Source organism: Myxocyprinus asiaticus, chromosome 15 (assembly GCF_019703515.2).
Source record: "Myxocyprinus asiaticus isolate MX2 ecotype Aquarium Trade chromosome 15, UBuf_Myxa_2, whole genome shotgun sequence".
In the NCBI taxonomy this organism is placed as follows: domain Eukaryota; kingdom Metazoa; phylum Chordata; class Actinopteri; order Cypriniformes; family Catostomidae; genus Myxocyprinus; species Myxocyprinus asiaticus.
In genome coordinates this window covers 23,759,417-23,781,113 of record NC_059358.1, presented here as the reverse complement: position 1 = coordinate 23,781,113, position 21,697 = coordinate 23,759,417, and positions in this window count along the sequence as shown.

Below are 21,697 nucleotides of genomic sequence, written 5' to 3'. Positions count from 1 at the left end.
CCACTGGAGTCTTATGGATTGCTTTTATGCTGCCTTTGTGCATTTGGAGCAGGGGCGGACAGACTATAGGGAGAACCAGGACTTCGAAGCATCTTAATAATTTATGGTGTTACTAATATAAAAGTCGTAGAATCATAAACATGAAAGTACTCTCAAAATTCTTTTCTTTCAGTATTTTTGTCTTAATTTCCTATAAAAAAAATAAATAAAAAAAAACACCTTGAAACAAAATACATTTACTTGAAAAGCAAAATGGCATAGATAGTGTATCAAGACTTCAGAGAATATATCTTGAATAAGGTTTGTTTTTGTTACCTGTTTGAAAATTGTTTCTTGTTTTTAGCATAAATCTAACAAAATATAGTGAGTTTTGTGGAAAACAAGACAAAAATACTTTTTTGAAATTATAAAACAGATTTGTGTACAGACTGTAATAGCAAACTGCCAAAGTAACTTTGGTATGAACATCTGAACATCTATAGATTAGTTGTAAATAGAGCAATGCATGTCATGTAACTATGACACAACAACAAAATTAGAACTGTAAGGCAAAAATGGAGACAATTATTTTCGTCAGAAAATACGTTTTTTGTAAAATATGTTTTCACTCTGGCTGGCTCAATATCTAAACTGTACAAAGCCCTGCAGAGACATTCTTTTGTTATTAACACTTTTTATTGATTCATACATAAACAAAACACACACACACATATTATATATATATATATATATATATATATATATATCACAGAATCAACTTTAACCCCCCAACCCCACCCTGTCCCTCAACAAACAACCCTGTGCTCAAAGCCTAAATTACACTCTGCACACATATAAACAAAAAAAAAATTTTTTTTAGAAAATAAAAGTATAAAAATAAACAAACAAAGAGAAATGAACGAATTCTACAAAGAACAGAATCCACAATTACTACCATAATTTTGTCCCTCTCCATGTGTTCCTCACTGAGAGCCTTCCAGAAAGGACAAATACCTGTTCCATTTCTTACACGTCCAATCTGCCACACTGTTTATGTGACATCCTTTCAAATGCCGCCACCCTGCCCAATTCGGTAAACATTCTTGAATGAGGGAGTGCCAATTGACTTCCATCCTCTAAGAATTATTTGTCTGCTGATCATTAAGCTAGTTTTTAGTATATTTGTCACCTAGTTTAATAACCTCCCCATCACCCAATATACTACATAGTCTAGGGCAAAATGAAATTTGAGTATCTAAAACCTCACAGATACAATTCTGGACTATTGCCCAGAATTCTTTAATCATAGCACAGAACCACAGAGCATGGGCTATGTCTCCATCCTCTAACTGACATCGCCAGCAGGTCGGTGTGTCTTTTAAACCAAGCCTAAACAATCTAGAGGGAGTCCAGCAGAAACGATGCAAAATCTTAAACTGAATAAGGCCTACCCTTGCATCCCTAGACATAGTTTTAACAATTTTTTAATTTTCGACTCCCCATTCTCCAATACCAAGCCAAATCTCTTTCCCATAACCTCTTAAGAGCAGTTAAGGCCCCGTCACCAAGACTCTGAATCAACAAGGAATAATATACTGATGCTTAATGCCCCTTTCCAAAGGCTGTGAGCACCATAGAGAAGGTGTCTGCAGCTTTAAGGAGCTGTGTACTACCAACAAAAATAGTACAAATAAATGACGCAACTGTAAAGTCCTGAAAAATGTTGACCTAGAAATCCCAAATTGCTGTGTTATATTTTCAAATGCAAACCTCCTTTGTCAATTGGTTTAATTTACAGAAATGCAACCAAGGTCGTTTATCATTCCAAATAAAGGACTTAGATATTCTATAAAATTGTTCCAAATAAGAAAGAGGAACTTCTAGAGGGAGAGACTGTAGTAGATAACTGAATTTGGGGATACAGTTCATTTTTATAACATTGACCTTCCCTGCCATATACAAATTTAGTGAAGCTTTATATTAATGGGTCAAAATGAACTCTAACTAAATATCTCAAATTTTCTGGAAATAAAATGCCTAAATACTTAATGTCTTGCTTGGGCCATTAAAAGGCACCAGGTGGGAAACCAGTTCACCCTATATCCTGAAAATCTGGAGAAAGAATTAATACATTTTATGGAGGGAGGGCTTATGGACGGCATGCGAGGTTCATACGTGTGAACGGCAAGTTCTGCGCACTTTTTATGTCATAAACCAGTGAGATTCGATACACCCTGATCCTTAACTGTTCTAGGAAGACAATATGTCAAAGAATTCAAAATCCTCGGGCTCTGGAGAAATTAAAAGACACTTACGTGCTCAAGCTGACGCCCCTGACCAGGCCTCAAGCCAGGGAGCCGATTTGGCCAAAGAAGTGAGGGAAATATGACGAGAACTGTTGAACATATCGGCAATGCTGATGAAAGTCGTTACTGATTTGAAGGATCTTGCTGTAATACGTCAATCGATCACTGCCATGGAGACGAATTTCACTGAGGTGGTTACAAAAGTGGAGGATGTCGATAAAACGGATGGATTATCTGGAGTCATCGGAGAGGGAATTAGCTGATAATCTGCTAGTGACCAAGGTGGATTTGGAGTGCGTCTGGGAGAAGTTGGAGGACTTGGAGAACCGTAACCTGCGGAATAACGTCAGAATTGCTGGAATTCCTGAGGACGAAGAAGGTCGGGATATGGTGAAATTCCTGGACGGGCTCTTTCCGAGTCTGCTCGACATAACAGGCCATAAGCTGGAAATCGAGCGAGCTCACAGGGTTCCGGCTCGGCGATCCGCTGAGGGACACAGGCCCAGATCAATTCTGGCCAAATTTCTGAGATCATCCGATAAAGATCTCATGTTACTTGAGGCAAGGAGTAAAGGAAGGCTTTCTTGGAAGAACCACAGCATTTTCTTGTTCCCAGACTTTGTGAATTCGACAAGAGAGAAATGTGATTGACTGTAGGAATGCAAGAAACTCTTACATCAACGGAAGGTTGATTTTGCACTGATGTTCCTGGCCAAATTGAGAATAGATGCTAAGCATGGCTGTAAAATATTTACATGTCCCCAGCAAGCAATGTCCTTCATAAAGTCAATGGACTGAGTAAGTTATTTTGTGGTACTCACGTTGCAGCCAAGTGGACTGACTCACTGAACATTCACTTGACCATCTGAGGAAACCGAGCACCTTTTTTTGTTTCTTTTTGTGCTGGTTCCGCCTAGAGGCTGGAGTTTGTGTAGTAGCACTCCTTCGGAACAGTTTTATGGATGAATCTACACACTCTATGTGTTTATTCCGCCTATTGGCTGGAGTTTGTTTTATAGATTATCTTTTGCTGTGTAATTCTGTCCCGCAAAAATTTTTATAGAAAAACCGGACTTCAGCAATCCGATGTCAAGGTTGTCGCGGGGGTTCTCGTAGGCGTGCATGGACTGTTTGAGTTTGGAGGGATGGACGCCAGTTGGCACTTTCATGCGTGGGGTAGTGCTCACGTTTTTCTTTTTTCTGTTTGTTTTGTTCTGGGGGATGTTTGGGTCTTGATAGTTACACTAATGTTGGAATGTGGTCTTTATAATCTTGTTTTTGACACACAATCTATTTTTCTTGTATGTCAAAATGTCAAATGTTAATATGAGTGGATTGTCTCTCTCCACGTGCAATGTGAATGGGTTGGGGCACCCCATAAAAAGAAGGAAGGTTATTTCTTTTCTTAAGCATAAGAAATATGATATATTCTTAAAGAAACACACTTTTCTCCGCAGGAAGCTGAAAAATTTGGGAAGATATGGGGTGGGCATTTTTTTTATAGTGCTGGCTCAAGTAAGAGCAGGGGAATCATTACGCTGATAAGCAAACATTTACAATTCAAATGTCTCAAACAGAGTAAAGATAAATTAGGAAGAGTCGTTATTGTTTTAGCTGAAATTCAGGAACAAAGTCTTATTATATAGAATAGATTTTTTTATATATATATCTAAGTCCCTCCTTTCATCTGTTGTTGATTGCTCAGTTGGAAACAATTTAGTCTCAGATCATGCCTTGGTGTGTATAGAGGTGTTGCCACATATGGAGAAAAAGAAATCATATAGTTGGCACTTTCATGTAGCCCTTTTACAAAATCCTGAACTCCAACAAATGTTAAAGGCTGAAATTAATGTCTATATGGAGACCAACTGGTCCTCAGTATCCTCTGTGGGCATGGCTTGGGAGGCACTTAAGGCATTTCTTAGGGGCCAGATCATACAGTATGCCTCATTCACCAAAAACATCCAAAGCACAAGAACTTGTGGAATTGGAAGGGAATATTAAAAGTGCCGAGGCAGAGCTGAAGTGCCAAATGTCGTCTAATGGCCTCAGGGAATTGACCCGATTGAAATGCAGATATAATACTATTTTGTCACGGAAGGTGGAGTTTTGGCTATTCAGGGAAAGACAGTCATACTTTGAGTCGGGGGACAAGGCAGGGAAACTTCTGGCTAGATATATAAAACAGAGAGAGTCTTTTTCTACCATTCCCTCAGTGAAATCTGCTGGTGGTGAAATACTTACCTCGGCCATTGATATTAATAATGCTTTTAAAGAATTCTATCTTGAACTCTATAGTTCCACGTCTTCACCTACTGATGAAGATATTAGAAACTTTGTGGAACCATTAGAACTTCCCAAACTGCTGACTGAGCAAAAAAATTCTCTTGATTCTGAGATAATCTTGGAGGAGCTTGGATAGGTAAATAAGGCCTTGCCTACAGGCTTATGCTATAGAACTGGCTTCACTTTTGCTAGAAGTTTATACGAAATCATTAAAGAAAGAATGGAAAGCTTCTGCCAACCATGACACAAGCCTGGATCAGACTGATTCTTAAAAAGGACAAAGATCCAAGCGAGTGTAAGAGTTACCGTCCAATTTCCCTGATACAGCTAGACGTTAAAATATTGTCAAAAATTATGGCTAACCGATTAATTTATGACATCTCTAATACACATAGATCAGGTGGGGTTTATTTGGGCCGTAGCTCTTCTTTTTTTTTTTTTTTTTTTTTTTTTGGGGGGGATTTTTCCCCTTTTTCTCCCAATTTGGAATGCCCAATTCCCAATGCGCTCTAAGTCCTCGTGGTCGCATAGTGATTCGCCTCAGTCCAGGTGGCGGAGGACGAATCCCAGTTGCCTCCGCGTCTGAGACAGTCAACCCGCGCATCTTATCACGTGGCTTGTTGAGCGCGTTGCCACGGAGACATAGCACGCATCCACCGCGGCAACCACGCTCAATTCACCATGTGCCCCACCGGGAACAAACCACATTATAGTGACCACGAGGAGGTTTACCCCATGTGACTCTACCCTCCCTAGCAACCGGGCCAATTTGGTTGCTTATGAGACCTGGCTGGAGTCACTCAGCACACCCTGGGATTCGAACTAGCAAACTCCAGGGGTGGTAGCCAGCGTATTTTACCACTGAGCTACCCAGGCCCCTGGGCTGTAGCTCTTCTAATAACATTAGGCGTTTCATCAGTATCATGTGGTCAGTGGCGAATGATCAGACTCCGGTTGCTGCCATCTCACTTGACACTGAAAAGGCGTTTGATATGGTAGAATGGGATTATCTTTTTAAGATTTTGGAAATGTATGGGTTCGGGAATACTTTTATAGACACCTGGTAGCAGCGGTACAAACAAATGGATTAATTTCAGATTATTTTACTCTGGATAGGGGCACCCGGCAGGGTTGCCCTCTTTCCCCATTATTGTTCTGTCTTGCCCTGGAACCATTAGCAGCCGCGATATGAAAGGAGGATGATTTTCCAGGAGTGGTGGCGGGAGGTGTGGCGCATAAGCTTTTACTTTACGCAAATGATATTTTATTATTCCCCTACTAGATCTATGCCTTGCCCAGATTTATTCATTCCTTTTCTAAATTCTCAGGATACAGAGTTAATTGGTCTGAATCCGAAGCTTTGGCTCTGACAGCACACTGCCTGGTAACGGCTTTTCAACCGGGCGACTTCCAGTGGCCCAAACAGGGCATTAAGTATTTGGGTATTTTATTCACAGCAAATTTGTGTGATTTAGTTCGAGTTAATTTTGACCCCTTAATAAAAAAGTTTGCAAGTGATGTGGGAAAGTGGGGTTCATTACATTTATCTATGATTGGGAAGGTTAATGTTATTAAAATGAATTGTATTCCATAATTCAACTACCTGCTACAATCTCTCCTTATAGATGTCCCCCTCTCTTATTTCAAGCAATTTGATAGCAAAGCGAAGTCCTTCATTTGGAATGGTAAACGTCCCAGATTACATTTCAGTAAATTATAGGACGATTGACAAAGGAGGGCTAGGCCTACCCAAGATTTTGTTTTATTATTATGCATTCGGTCTCAGACATTTGGCTCATTGGTCGCTTTCACCTGAGAGAGCCCCTCCCTGTTTTTTTATTGAACAGGAAGTTCTTGCCCTATTTCACCATTGCAAAGCCTTTCTATCAAGCTAATCGGAGAAGTTATTTTACACCCCGTTGTCTCGCATTTGCACATGGTATGGACAAAAATGTCCAGAGTGTTTAATTCAGACATTTATTTAAATGTTGCTTCGAGCATATGGCTGAACCCAAAGTTATGTATTAATAAGTCCCCTTTCTGTTGGACAGAGTTGATTGTGAGGGAGGTTTATATGCTCGGTGACCTATATGAGAGTGGAGTGTTGAGATCCTTTGAAAATATGGTTCAACATTTTGGGATTGCCAGGTCTCAATTCTTTGGGTATTTACAGCTGTGTCACCGGCTCTGTACTATTTTTGGGACTAGCATACACCTCCCTAAAGCGGCAGATACTCTGGAAGTGGTGATTACTGCTACATCTAGAGATGCAAGGGTGTGCCTTATGCAATTTATGATTCTATTGGACCCCCTCTAGATTGTATAGGCTTGGTCTGAAAGACACCCACCTGCTGGCGATGCCAATCAGAAGATGGGGACACAACCCATGTTTTTTGCTGGTGTGTTAAGATCCAAGAATTTTGGTTGAGGGTTCAGAGTTCTACATGTGACGTATTGGGCACTCAAATTTCATTTTGCTTGTATTTTAGGCAATGGGGTGGTCATTAATATAGGGGATAAGTACATAAAAAGTTGGGTCCTAGCCAGTGATCAGCAGACAGGTCATCCTTAGGGGATGGAAGTCGACTGGAGCGCCCTCATTTCAGGAGTGGTGCACAGAGATGGGCAGGGTGGCGGCATTTGAGGAGGTGTCGTATAGAAGGCTAGGCAACCGGGAGTTGTTTCGATAAAAAATGGGGCAGCTATCTGGCCTTTTTTGAGGGCTCTCGGTGAGGGGCAGTGGAGAGGGACTTATAGTTTTAAATGTGTGTTTATTATTATAAATGATTATGTATTATATATATATACATATATAATGGGGTTTAAGGGGAATAATGGTTGACTCTGTACATGAATGTTTTGCTTTGTTATGTGTCATGCTTGAGGAGCAACCAATAAAAATGTTAATCTGAAAGAAGAGGTTCAAAGATTATAGGGAATACCTCTTTTAAGAGTTTTGTTAGCTCTTCATGACATATGACAGTGAAGGATTGAAGTTGCTTGTGAGGAAATTATGAGACACTGTTTTCTGAAGTACTGTGACAGTTGATTGCATAGTTCCAATTTTATTTCTGATTATTTCAATTTTATTAGTAAATAAATTCATGAAGTCATTACTATTGTGCTGCGATGGAATATCTGGTTCAGTTGATGCTTTATTCCTAACCAATTTAGCCACAGTACTGAATAAACACAGAGGATTGTTGTGGTTATTTTCTATGACTTTGCTAAAATATGCTGACCTGGCAGCTTTTAGTGCCTGTCTGTAAAAGACACTATCCTTCCATGCACTGCGAAATACCTCTAATTTTGTATTCTTCCACTTACGCTCCATTTTCCAAGCTGCTCTCTTGAGAGCATGAGTGTGATCATTGTACCATGGTGTGGAGCTTTTTTCTCGAATTTCCTTTAATCAAAGGGGGCGACACTATCAAGAGTGCTAGAGAAGACTGTATTTATATTTTCTGTTATTCCATCAAGTTCTTCTAGACTTTTTGGCTTACTGAGTATGTGAGACAATTCTGGAAGATTATTAGTGAAGCTATCTTTAGTGGTCAAAAGAATAGTTCTACCTGAACAATAGTGTGGTGTAGATTGAGTGAAATTAGCTGATCGTAGCAAACAAGAGACAAGGTAATGATCTGAGGTGTCATCGCTCTGCGGTAGAATTTCTATAGCATCAACATCAACTCCATATGACAGAATTAAATCTAGCTTATGATTATGGCGATGAGTTGGTCCCGTCACATTTTGTCTGACTCAAAATAGAGAATATTGATAAATGCTAATCCCAATGTGTCATTTTCATTATCTATGTGAATGTTGAAGTCACCAACAATTAAATATATATACACTGCCGTTCAAAAGTTTGGGGTCACTTGACTGAAATGTTTCTCATGATCTTAAAAACCTTTTGATCTGAAGGCGTATGCTTAAATGTTTGAAATTAGTTTTGTAGACAAAAATATAATTGTGCCAACATATTAAATTATTTCATTACAAAACTAAACTTTTATTTAAAAAAAAAAAGTTTTTGAAATGGATGACTTGGACCGAATAATAAAGAAAAGCAGCCAATAAGTGCCCGGCATAGATGAGAACTCCTTTAATACTGTTTTAAAAGCATCCCAGTGTGATACTTCAAAAAGTCGGTTGAGAAAACACCAAGAGTACGGTTCTGCAAATTTTAAGCAAAGAGTGGCTACTTTGAAGATGCTAAAATATAACATATTTTTTATTTATTTTAGATTTTTTTAGTCACAACATAATTCCCATAATTCCATTTCTGTTATTCCATAGTTTTGATGACTTAACTATTATTCTAAAATGTGAATAAAAAATAATAATAAAGAATGAGTAAGTGACCCCAAACTTTTGAACGGCAGTGTGTATATCTATCTGTCTATCTGTCTATCTATCTATCTATCTATCTATATATATATATATATATATATATATATATATATATATATATATATATTATATATACACATTCATCTATATATAATATATTCATCCGGTTTAAGCCAGGTTTCAGTCAAGTAGAGCACATCCAAACTATAATCTGTAATAATTTAATTTACAATTAGTGATTTGGTAGAAAGAGATCAAATGTTTGTTAAATTAGTTTGGTTTTTTGAAAAAAAAAAAAAGGTTTGACCTGAAAAAAATTCTAAATGATTTAGTGAGTTTTGTGTTTGGTAGTTTGGGGAACAGACACAGTCTCTATTTGATATCTAGGTGATACAGTCTCTATGTGTTGTAGTTTATGTGACCTGTGTGATGTCTCAAGGCAGCTAGCAGATATTCGGATTAACCAGTTTGTCTGCTTCCTAACTTGGTCTCCAGTTAGTCAAATACTATCACTATTACGACTATGAGCCAAATTACTAGAGAGAAGAGCAGCACCTTCCATTGAGGGATGGGGTCCGTCTCTCTTTAGCAGGTCAGGTCTACCCCCAAAAACTCTTCCAATTGTCTATAAATCCTACACTATTCTCCGGACACCACTCAGACATCCAGCCGTTCAGTGACACTAATCTACTATAAACCTCAGCACCACGAGGAGCAGGGAGGGGGCCAGGGCATATTACAGTGTCTGACATCGTTTTTGCAAGTTCACTCACCTCATTAACATTATCTTTAGTGATCTCTGACTAGCGAAGCCGGACATTGTTAGTGCCAACATTAATACAATTTTTAGAAAATCTACGTTTAGCATTAGCCAGCACTCGTAAATTTGATCTGATGTCAGATGCTCGAGCCACAGAAATGCATTTAACAATGGTGGCTGGAGTCTCTATTTCCAAATTCCTTACAATAGGATCACCAATTATTAAGGCTCTTTCAACATGATTCTCAGTGGGTGCATCACTGAGTGGGGAGAATCGATTGGAAACCCTAACAGGAACGGGAGAGTGGTGTCGCTATGCTGAGCGAGTATTCAGCCGAGATGTCACCTAAACACACTGCTGCAGGGACTCTAAATCCAGAACCAAAGTGTGAGTGTTGCTCGCTGTACTACCCTCATTCGAAACAGTTTCTACCGGCTTCTCTTTCTCACTGACCTCCACTAGCATTCGGATGCGTGTCTCTAACTCATTAACTTTCTCCGTTAGCCTGGATTCCTTACATTTATCACATGTGAATCCCTCACTGCTGACGGAAGAAGCTATAGTAAACATGTGGCATACAATGCAGGAAGAAATAACATGAGCGGATGACATGACTTACCGCAATTGTTTGTTGTTGTTGTTATGGTTGTTCTTGAGCAGCGAGGGTTTGAGATTGATGTGGTGGACCACCATAGCCATACTGTCCACCAGCAAAACTTAGCTGATGAAGCTGTTGACCAGCATGGTCTATCTGATAAAGCTGGTTGACCAAAGATTTCTTGCTGGTTAAGCTAGTTAAAAGCCTGGTGGAAACACCAGTACACCAGGATCCCAAACTGGGGACTAGCATCTAAAACACAACATGAACCATGACAATGTTGGTAATCAGTTAGGTCCCCCACAAGGAGGTACACATTCACCAATTCATCTTAAAGTCAGCAGTGTATAACCACAAATTACTCTCTGCAATAATGATCTATGTATGACAGAAAAGCACTCACATATATCATCCATCAGGCCCACTTTCTTCTCTCAGTCTCCCAGTCACATTTCCAAACCACTACAGGAAAGAAATATAGTACAATTCCATAATTCGTTTTTGTGTGTGCTATATTAATTTTGCACCTTTTCACACTTCAGACTGGCCACCCTGCAGAACTTTCCTCAAACTTTTCAGAGATATTGAGACATGTCCCAACATGTCCAGACATGTATAAGGTGGGACAGGAGACCAGAGCATGTGCTAAGATATGGACTGTAATGCGTAAAACATGGGCAAGGAGGAGGCGGGAACTGGCAGAACAGTCAACATAACTTTAATGACATAAACTCAACTTAAAACAAACTAAAACACATAGACGCACACACACAGTGGCCGCATGTGTCTCTCTCTCTCTCTCTCGAACTGGCGTCCCCGGCTCCTCTTTATCCCTCTCCCGCTGATTGGGCTGATTCAGTGCCGGGCATCCATCGTTACGGTCCGGCCACACCCTCCTCCTCGTCACACTCCTCCGCCGACCAATTCAGGCCAGGGAAACCTCTGGCATGACGTACTCCCCTCCCCTCCCTTCCTGAAGGGGAGGTGTTGCCCTTCCGGCCGTCCTTCTGCCGGCAGGTCTTCCCCGCCACTCTGGAGCCCTGGGAGAGACAAGGGGAGGTGAGGGGAGAGGGAAAAAGCGAGGGGGAGAGACAGAGAGAAAAAAAACGCTCGCCAGTCCCCGGACACGCTGTTGCCTGTTCCTCAGCCACTCCTCTGTCCTCTGGCGGAAGACAGCTGCACCTCCCCTGGTGGACGGCAGCGGTTCCTCTGAATCTTGGCGGCAGGCAGCGACTCCTTCGTCCTCTGGTGGACGGCCATGGCTCCTCCCCTGGCAGACTGCAGTGGCGAGGACTCCATGACAGCATCCTCCTTCCCTGGTTTTGGCACCAATGTAACGCTAATGCTAAAAGATGGGCAAGGAGGAGGCGGGAACCGGCAGAACAGTCAACATAACTTTAATGACATAAACTCAACTTAAAACAACATAACACACATAGACGCACACACATAGTGGCCATGTATGTCTCTCTCTCTTGAACTGGCGTCCCCGGCTCCTCTTTATTCCTCTCCCGCTGATTGGGCTGATTCAGCGCCGGGCATCCACCGTTATGGCCCCGCAACACCCTCCTCCTCGTCACATGGACTTACAAGTATAACATATGACATACTGTATATAGATGTCAGACTAAATACAGATTTGATGGTTGTGATGCATATTTGCATGTCACATTGGACTGTTTTAATTCAAACCATCTTAAACAGCCAACAAACTGTGAGAAAATCAACAAATTATTCTTGGGTTAAGGTATTAATGTATAACTAGGAAAAAGATCCAAGGTTTTGCAAGGGCTGGAAGCGCAAAGTTATGGTGCTTGAAGTGTGTGCTGAGGTGGAGTAACAGGGAACAGGAGCGGATCTGCCCAGATCTGCATCGCCTAAGACTCCAATCAGGTTATTTGCAAAATAGCTTTCCGGGGACCGCCCCACGTATTTCGCACCGTGGTCCATTCAATCTGGACATTATGCCACATTCCCTGCAAAGGGGTCACCCCTTCATAGTTACTCTGAAGGGACAGGAATCATATACTGGAGTAGTTTGGAACTCCCCTAGAATTTCCAGGGTTCAACAAAAGTAAAGAGAAGTCGTTTCACAATATTAATAATATTAATAATAATAATAATAATAAATGTTATTTATTGGCACCTTTCGCAGCACTCAAGGACACCTTACAGCATAAAAGCAACAATTAAATGTTGCTTATTTTTCCTGATTCCTGAACCCTGAAGAAAATTCTGTGACTAACTTTTCAAAAGCTGTTTTGGATTTTTTATCACTAAAGCAATATTCCGTGTTTAATTCAAGTTGAGCTCAATCAACAGCATTTGTGGAATAATGTTGATTGACAACTTTGTTGCCATGATGACTTAATGCTGTAAACCCTAAAAACAACTATTTAAACAGCTCAAATAATACACAAGTTTAAACAGAAATATTAAAGTGCTTTTATACAATTATAAGCTTCACATTTCTGCCTTTAAACCCAGGCAGATGTCCCAGGCAGGAATAAAACAAACTACACAACCTTTTCTAAAACTCCGAAGCTGATGGTCTTGCTTTCCAGCTCACGAAAAACGTCTGTCCATCTCTCAGGCACTACCGTCTTTTTCATGTTCCACTCAGTGATGCGATGAGTGACAATGTTTTTCGCGCAAGCCCACTCATCAAAGAGCGTGGTTTCGTCAATCAGTCTGAGAGTGGGGATTCTCGAGTAGAAGTGTTCGAGGCTGCTCTGAATGTCTTTCCACTCTGGGATGTCTCTCAGTAGGGCCCACTCAAGTTTTTCTGTGTTCTCCATTGTGTTTCTCGGGTCATGAATGTGCAAAGCTATATATGGCCCTGCACAACAGAATAAGCAAAAAGTCCTTCACTTGCATGCACCTTGTCAGATTCGGAACTTTGCTTCACAAAAAAATCGCTAACACTTCGTGTGGCACACTTACTTTTAGCAGCAACCACATGCTTTTTTATATGAACATGCTGCGCGATGCCGGTGCGGCCTCCATGGGAGATGGAAAAGCGAGCTCCACAAATCTCACACCTCACTTTACTAGGCTCGGTCTGTGACTCCTATTTTAGAAATTTAAACTCTTTTTGAAGATCCTCATTAAATGCAAATGCAGGTTTCCTTGACATTTTATCAGCTGCAATTTTGTCTGTGTGCTCTTTCAAACTGACTCTTCAATCAGTTCACTAACTGAACGTCTATTGATAGGGGATTGTGACTGGATAGTTTAATGCAATCATGTACTTCAAATAACACGGTGTGATTTTATTGGTTTTACAAGCCGTATCCTTGGCTACTTTTGATTAAAATACTCACGTGACTGAGAAAGCCGCATATGCAATAGAGACATTTTAGGAGAGGGGAAATATGGGACAAAACACAATTTTTTCAGAATAAGTCAGGACACTACAAAAAGTGCTTGAATACGGGACTGTCCCGGGAAAAATGGGACGTCTGGCTACCCTAATATTCTGTATAATGATTGTAAAACATTTTCATTTTCTAGCATAAATCCTGTGAAAACAGTTATGGGATTGTTTCAAGGTCTAGCTTATGGCAGATACTGTACATTTTGAGGAGGAGAGGACCACTCGTATATATATATATATATATATATATATATATATATATATATATATATATATATATATATATATTTACAAAGACAAACAGTTTGGGAGATTTAAAGTAGATAGGATATGTATTTGTATGACTGGAAATAGCTGGCTGGGGGCATTGCCAATATGACCACCAAATGAACTGAACTTGCCTTAAAAGGAACTTTTACAGTCTAGTGCCCTTTTGAGAGATCTGCTGTACACACGTCGGACTGGAAAGCTCCTTGATTTAGGAAGCACTATACTTATACTCTGAAAATGTGGGAAGATTATGTTAAGACCTGGGTTGACTAGGTTAAAAGGACAAGATCTACATGTGTCCCATTAAAACTAAATTTCCATGTGTTTTCTAAATGCATGCTTGTGAAAACAAATGCTTTTATCGATTACATACCATTTAACACCTCATTTACTGTGTACAGAAAAAATTAAAAGACAGAAACCCTGACTGTGAGTCAATGGACATTGGACAATAAGTGGAAATCAAATTCTATGTAAGCTTGGTTGTGTGAGAAGCATTTTTTGAAAATATTTTTCTATTGGAATGTAATTTGTCACCAGTGCAATAAATGATATAATTACAGAGTTTTTTTGTTTTTTTTAATGGTCCAAGCTCTCTCATAATCGAATTATTTAATGGTATAATATGGAAAATACACTGGAACATACTATGCCATAACGTTTGAGAGAGTATGCATGATATGTATGCTAAAGAACTACATAAACTTACTAAATAGAGCTGACCACAGTAACAGACAGCCAAATCTCTCAGAAAGCTAAAGGTTTTTCCATATCTTTTAGAGCCAGTTTTTCAAGCATTTATCTAAAAATAGCTCAGGCCTACACACTTCAGCCTAAGAATACAACTCAAGGAGTGAGGACAAGAATGGCTGAAGGAGCAGCTCAACCACTTTACAAGCACAGGCATGAAGAACATTATCTTTGTTTTCTTTAACTGCAAGGGGGGCTGGGGAGGACAATGGTCAACAGCAATGGCCAAAAGTGCTGAAAGCTTACTGAAAACCCACACTGGTCACTCAACATTTGAGGCTTCCAGTAAGGAATGCAATAAAACATTCTCTTAATCAGAAACTCTAGCAACATTCAGGGCTTAATACTAGGCACAAGGGAGGAGCACCACAGCCTCAATAGTGGTTTTGGCAGCCTATAAGAGAGACAGACATACAAAACACACAAACAGCAATTTTAAAGCCAAGGTATAATAAAACCATTACTAGAGCATCTCTAATCACTGTCACTGTGATTTTCCTCAAAAGAACTGGAAATTACTAACCCAGTGCAGAAATGTGATATGTAAATGTGAGAATTCTGTTATAACTGAGCAAACCATGTGCAAATGATAAAAAAGCCCCCTTCAACTTAAATTATAAATTTTACCATTTGCAGGTTGCTATTAATGTTATGTCTTTATTGTTATATCCAAAGTATACATTTCACTTTTACTTGAAAAGCCTGTGTGAGTGCTCTGATTTTTTCTCCCAGTGAAATGCAATGGATTCCATTACTGTAAAGCCATTTTCTGGAATGACAAATATTTCCGCTCACACATATCTGGTAAGGTTGTGCAGGCATTATGTGATAATTAGGCAATTTTTCTGATTTCTCTTAAACATTTAAATGGGTCATGACATGAGGAATAAAAATTTCCTTGATCTTTTAACATACAGTATAAGAGGTCATTGTCCTATAAAAACATACTGTAAGTTTTAGAACTCAAAACTTCCTCACTGCAAAAAGACCATTTGTCAAAACCATGCTGCCAAAATGACTCGTTCTCCACTTCCTCCATATTGTGATGCCACACTGTGGTGAGACATTTGCATCTGACCACCTACACAACAACACATCAACTCCTACTTTACCTTATCACCTCCATAGTGGAGAGCAGTGAGATGACAAGGAGAGAGCAGGTCAGTCAAGAGCAGAGAGCCAATCATAACAGTGGGCGTTTACTGTAAAATCTTAAAGGAGAGGCAGCACCAAAACTGAACGTTTCTGACAGAGGGTCAGAATGAGGGTTGAAAATGATCATGTTTTACAAATATATGATTGTTTTTTGTCCAAAACCTTTAATAATATTTTAAGTTAACCTCAAAGAACATATTAAAATAATAAAACAAGGCATGTCATGACCCCTTTAAGGTGAACATGTGGTTTTGTCATGCCAGTGGAAATCTTTTGACTCCCTGAGTAGCAACAGCTTCTCTGTTGTCAGATAATATACTGAATATGCTTGGCAAACCACTGCCACAATGCTTCAATGAGATCATCATTTATTGTTTTTTAAACAAACCCTAATTGTCCATTTATATTTGCCTATTAATAAATGAAATGCATTAAAAGCAATGACGAATTTTTGTATTCTTCAATGTAGTTCCACCCAAAATGCTTGCTTGACAATGTCCCCAAATTAGATGCTGATTGATTGCAAACATAGATGTCTCTGTAGTAATCCAAATTTTTTGCTCTGTTCCTACAAAAGGATTGGCAATGAAGGAATATGAAGTATAGCTGTTTGAGTCAGCAGCAATTATTCAAATGAAATATACAGAGAGGGTGGGGTAACCTGTAAGGTTTAACTTCATTAATTCCAAAAAATAAAAAGCAAACACATTTCAGCTGTGAAGACACACAGATGATTAAAATATTCCACTGCTTCTGTTTTGCTTCATAAAAATACCATAGTGTACACATAATCTGACCTGTCTAGGCTGTAATTGCAACATTTATAACCTCATAGTGAAACAGTCACTCTTTCCAAAGATGAACATTTTCATTTTAATTTCTCTCAGTTATTCCAGACAGTACTCCTCCAATTACCACACGTTGGGAAAGATGAGAAATGCAATTCGAAAAGAGGCCCTGATGTGAATTTGTTGAGGTTTGAATTGTTTAGTAAACAATGATACTGTTGCCAGGCAGACACTTTTCCTCTGCTTGAAGCCAAAAAGGAGAGCTTGTACAGCTTGACAATTTTCACTACTAGCTGAATAGCTGAGGGACAAGAATGTCTCACACTTCATCATTCAAACAAATGTGCTCACAAAATAATGATGAGAATTTCCTCATGTGAGGATGAGAAAATTATTTATTGGTCACTATTTCCAAAATTAAGTACACAACTTGCCAGGGAAATGCAATCTTTGAATACATACATTCAACCGTGCATTTTAACCAAGCACTGTATCTCTGTCTCCTATAACCTTGTCACCTGTCTTTCACAACACTGTGAATCCTTCAACTCACTGGCAGCTGCCAATGAATGGAGCCCCCACTCAGAGCTTGTTTTGAAAATCAGCTCATTAATAATTAATTACAGGTCTAAATTAAATCATCACATTACAGACAGCGAGTCCAGGGTTCAGACATGGAAAATAGAAATGCTTTTTTTGCATCTCGCTTTTAGTGTGAAATCAGTCCCCTCTGAGATTGCACCCCCATCCATTCTCATGTCAACACCTTCTGTTATAAAGGACACTGAAGTCTCCATTGAGTTGCAACTGGATTACTAATGAAAACATCTGCCATATATCCACAAGTCACACAGCCATAGTTATAAGGCTGTCAGTGTGTAAACTTGGTAGGTGTTAAACATTAATTGGCTTACAGACAGACACTGGGCCATTGATAAGGATAGACAGCACATTTGAATTGTGATAACTGTGTGCTCTAAATTCTGAGGATGACTGGGCCTCAAAATTAAGATAGCGTTTCACTAAAGAAAAGAATATTGTATAATTTTCTCCTTTTGCCATCCTTCCCATGTTGTAGGGGCCTATGTGTAAATTTCTTGCTCTGCCGTTAACTGTTTTGCTGCTGCCTTTGAATTTCTCTTCCCACAGGGATGCATAAAATAATTTGCAAACACACCAGTTATTTTTGAAATTATAGATTATTTGTTGACAGTTACAACAACTAACAATGACCTTAAATACTTCACAGTACTAAAGGAATGTTCTGAGTTCAACACAGTTTAAACTCAATTAACAGCACTTGCAATGGAAGTAAATGGGGCCAGTTCATAAACACTAAAATACACACTGTTTTAAAAGTATAGCTACCAGATGTAAACATTTTACATGTTAACATGATTTTAGTGTGTTAACATGAAGTTGTAATATTGGGTATAACTTAACACAGATAAGATTAGGAAGTGATTTTATAATACTAATACCATGTTAACATGTATAATGTTTACATCTTGTGGCTATACTTTTGAAACTGTCTATTTTAATGTTTATGGACTGGCCCCATTCACTTCCATTGTAAGTGCCTCACTGAAACCATGATTTTTGCTTCTTCTTCTTTTCTTTTTTTTTTTCTAAATAGACAAGGGACCAGTCAAAATAATTTTTTGTGGAAATGATGCCAAAAAAAAGCTGTTAATGGAGCTTAACCTGTATTGAACCCAGAACATGCTTTATCAGAATACAGGTAGGCTGCTTGTTTTAGCCTCACACAAAGAGGAAATCTTCATTTCTTGACAGCACTATAACTACAGAACATTAAGCTACAATTCAACAGTATGATACTCTATGCTGTAGCCTCAAGATGTTAAAGACAGGGTAACAGCGTGGCAAAATCTTACTATCATGGGTTAAACGATGACAGTGAGGGTTTTGATGCTATTTGAGAAAGCCGTTCCTTGCTATTGTCTATTTTGATAATTGATTTAGCAGAGCAGACTCGTTTTGAAAAGCCTAAGAGTGAACATCGGTCTTGGATGATAAGATACCCAACCCCATCTTATTTTCAACTGAATAGCCAATCAGCTCCTACCAATCACAGTCACCATGGCTTTTGATTGGCTGCTGATGACATCATTACTACAGAAAGTAAGACACATCACCAATTAATAAGAGAGTGCTGTCCAGTCAGCCAATTACCTTGTTCAATAGAAGCCCTTGACAACATGTCTTGAAGGCTGATTTGGTCCATTTTCTCTCACCCTTCAGGCCACCCAGACAACTCTACTCACTCACAGGTATGCAACACATGTACAGTATGTACCGTATATGCTTACAAAGAAACTTACCTACTTACACTTGCAAAGATGAATGCCTGCATGAGCTTGTATTGTACAAGACATCCTACTCTAGAATTAACTTTTTGATCAGATATAATAGATCAGACTACACATCTGATGATGTCACACATTAAGAGCTTGACATTCTTGGAAGAATGTATTTAATAATATAACCAGCCAGCATCATCATAATAGCAGTTGGAGGACTGGTGGCCCCACACAAAGTCATGGCTCGAACTGACGTCATATAATAGACATTGCATGCTAAATCTGACTTGTGAGATAAAGTCAGGCTGAGAATGGCTGGCCATTGCTCAATGATAACTGCAATGAAACATCAGTGGAAGCAGTCTGATAGTGAGTGGCTTTTACAAGGCAGTATAGGGTCGAGGAGAGAGGGAGATAGAGTGAAAAAAGGTCTGTGTGGAGTGAATGAGGGTCAGTTTGACAGAGTCAGCCATCTGTGCCTGTCAGCTTTACACACTATAACAGTAGAGCTTCAAACGTCCACAATCAACCTTTCATTATCACTTCCAAAGAAAGCCTATCACCTGAAAAAGATGTCCCATGGAAATGGCAGATGTGCAAGGCCAGGTCAAACAATATTAAACAATGGGGCATATATTCCTATTTTTAAAAGCACTGTAATTAACCATAGGTTTTTATAGGTAGGACAAAAAGTTTCCTGACTCGTATATATCTCTTAAAACAGAAGGCTATGTTATACCTACAGGTCGATGCAATTTAGAATTCAGACTTACTGTAACTTCTATGGTTCACTGACCTCATCACTCTGACATCAGTATGTTGCCTCTTGTAACTTTTTACTAATCCCTCGTCTTTATTACAGGAATCGATCTTCTGGAGTATTATATTTCACTAGGGTTTTGTCTTATTTTGAGATTTCAGCAATGCACACAAGCGTTAATGATAAATAGGGCTCCATGAACCATTTTGTTCCTAAATAAGCAGAACAGATTTGTGTGTAAATTATTTATGATTTAATTGCCCAATTGCATTAAATGGACCATCAATTTATGGTCATTTTTTTCCTGCATGTTTCATGTTCCCAATGAGTGATTCCAGCTCGACTTGTTCAATGTCCACAGGCAGTGCACGTGGCAAGCCAGCTGGTCTCTCACTCCATCTATTGGTGACTTATGAGATTTGATGAGGAACACACCTAATAGGTGCGTTCACGGTCTAAATATCAAGCGTCTAAGCAATTGTAGCATTATTATTACATTTTTTGTTTTGTTTTTTTTTTTTTTTTGCCCAAATTAAAAAGAAAAACTGATATGCTGAGTCTGGGTAAAAGAGGTGTTGAGTCAATAATATTGTTGTGGTTATATATCTTTACGCAGTTTGTTCACATGTATTATTAAAGCTGATGTGTGGAAAGTCTTTGATTGTAAAATTTCTTTCTTGTATCCCAGTTTTAACACGCAGAGTCAACTATATACAGGTGCATCTCAATAAATTAGAATGTCGTGGAAAAGTTCATTTATTTCAGTAATTCAACTCAAATTGTGAAACTCGTGCATTAAATAAATTCAATGCACACAGACTGAAGTAGTTTAAGTCTTTGGTTCTTTTAATTGTGATGATTTTGGCTCACATTTAACAAAAACCCACCAATTCACTATCTCAAAAAATTAGAATACATCATAAGACCAATAAAAAAAACATTTTTAGTGAATTGTTGGCCTTCTGGAAAGTATGTTCATTTACTGTATATGTACTCAATACTTGGTAGGGGCTCCTTTTGCTTTAATTACTGCCTCAATTCGGCGTGGCATGGAGGTGATCAGTTTGTGGCACTGCCGAGGTGGTATGGAAGCCCAGGTTTCTTTGGCAGTGGCCTTCAGCTCATCTGCATTTTTTGGTCTCTTGTTTCTCATTTTTCTCTTGACAATACCCCATAGATTCTCTATGGGGTTCAGGTCTGGTGAGTTTGCTGGCCAGTCAAGCACACCAACACCATGGTCATTTAACCAACTTTTGGTGCTTTTGGCAGTGTGGGCAGGTGCCAAATCCTGCTGGAAAATGAAATCAGCATCTTTAAAAAGCTGGTCAGCAGAAGGAAGCATGAAGTGTTCCAAAATTTCTTGGTAAACGGGTGCAGTGACTTTGGTTTTCAAAAAACACAATGGACCAACACCAGCAGATGACATTGCACCCCAAATCATCACAGACTGTGGAAACTTAACACTGGACTTCAAGCAACTTGGGCTATGAGCTTCTCCACCCTTCCTCCAGACTCTAGGACCTTGGTTTCCAAATGAAATACAAAACTTGCTCTCATCTTAAAAGAGGACTTTGGAACACTGGGCAACAGTCCAGTTCTTCTTCTCCTTAGCCCAGGTAAGACGCCTCTGACGTTGTCTGTGGTTCAGGAGTGGCTTAACAAGAGGAATACGACAACTGTAGTGTCTGTGTGTGGTGGCACTTGATGCCTTGACCCCAGCCTCAGTCCATTCCTTGTGAAGTTCACCCAAATTCTTGAATCGATTTTGCTTGACAATCGTAAGGCTGCGGTTCTCTCGGTTGGTTGTGCATCTTTTTCTTCCACACTTTTTCCTTCCACTCAACTTTCTGTTAACATGCTTGGATACAGCACTCTGTGAACAGCCAGCTTCTTTGGCAATGAATGTTTGTGGCTTACCCTCCTTGTGAAGGGTGTCAATGATTGTCTTCTGGACAAATGTCAGATCAGCAGTCTTCCCCATGATTGTGTAGCCT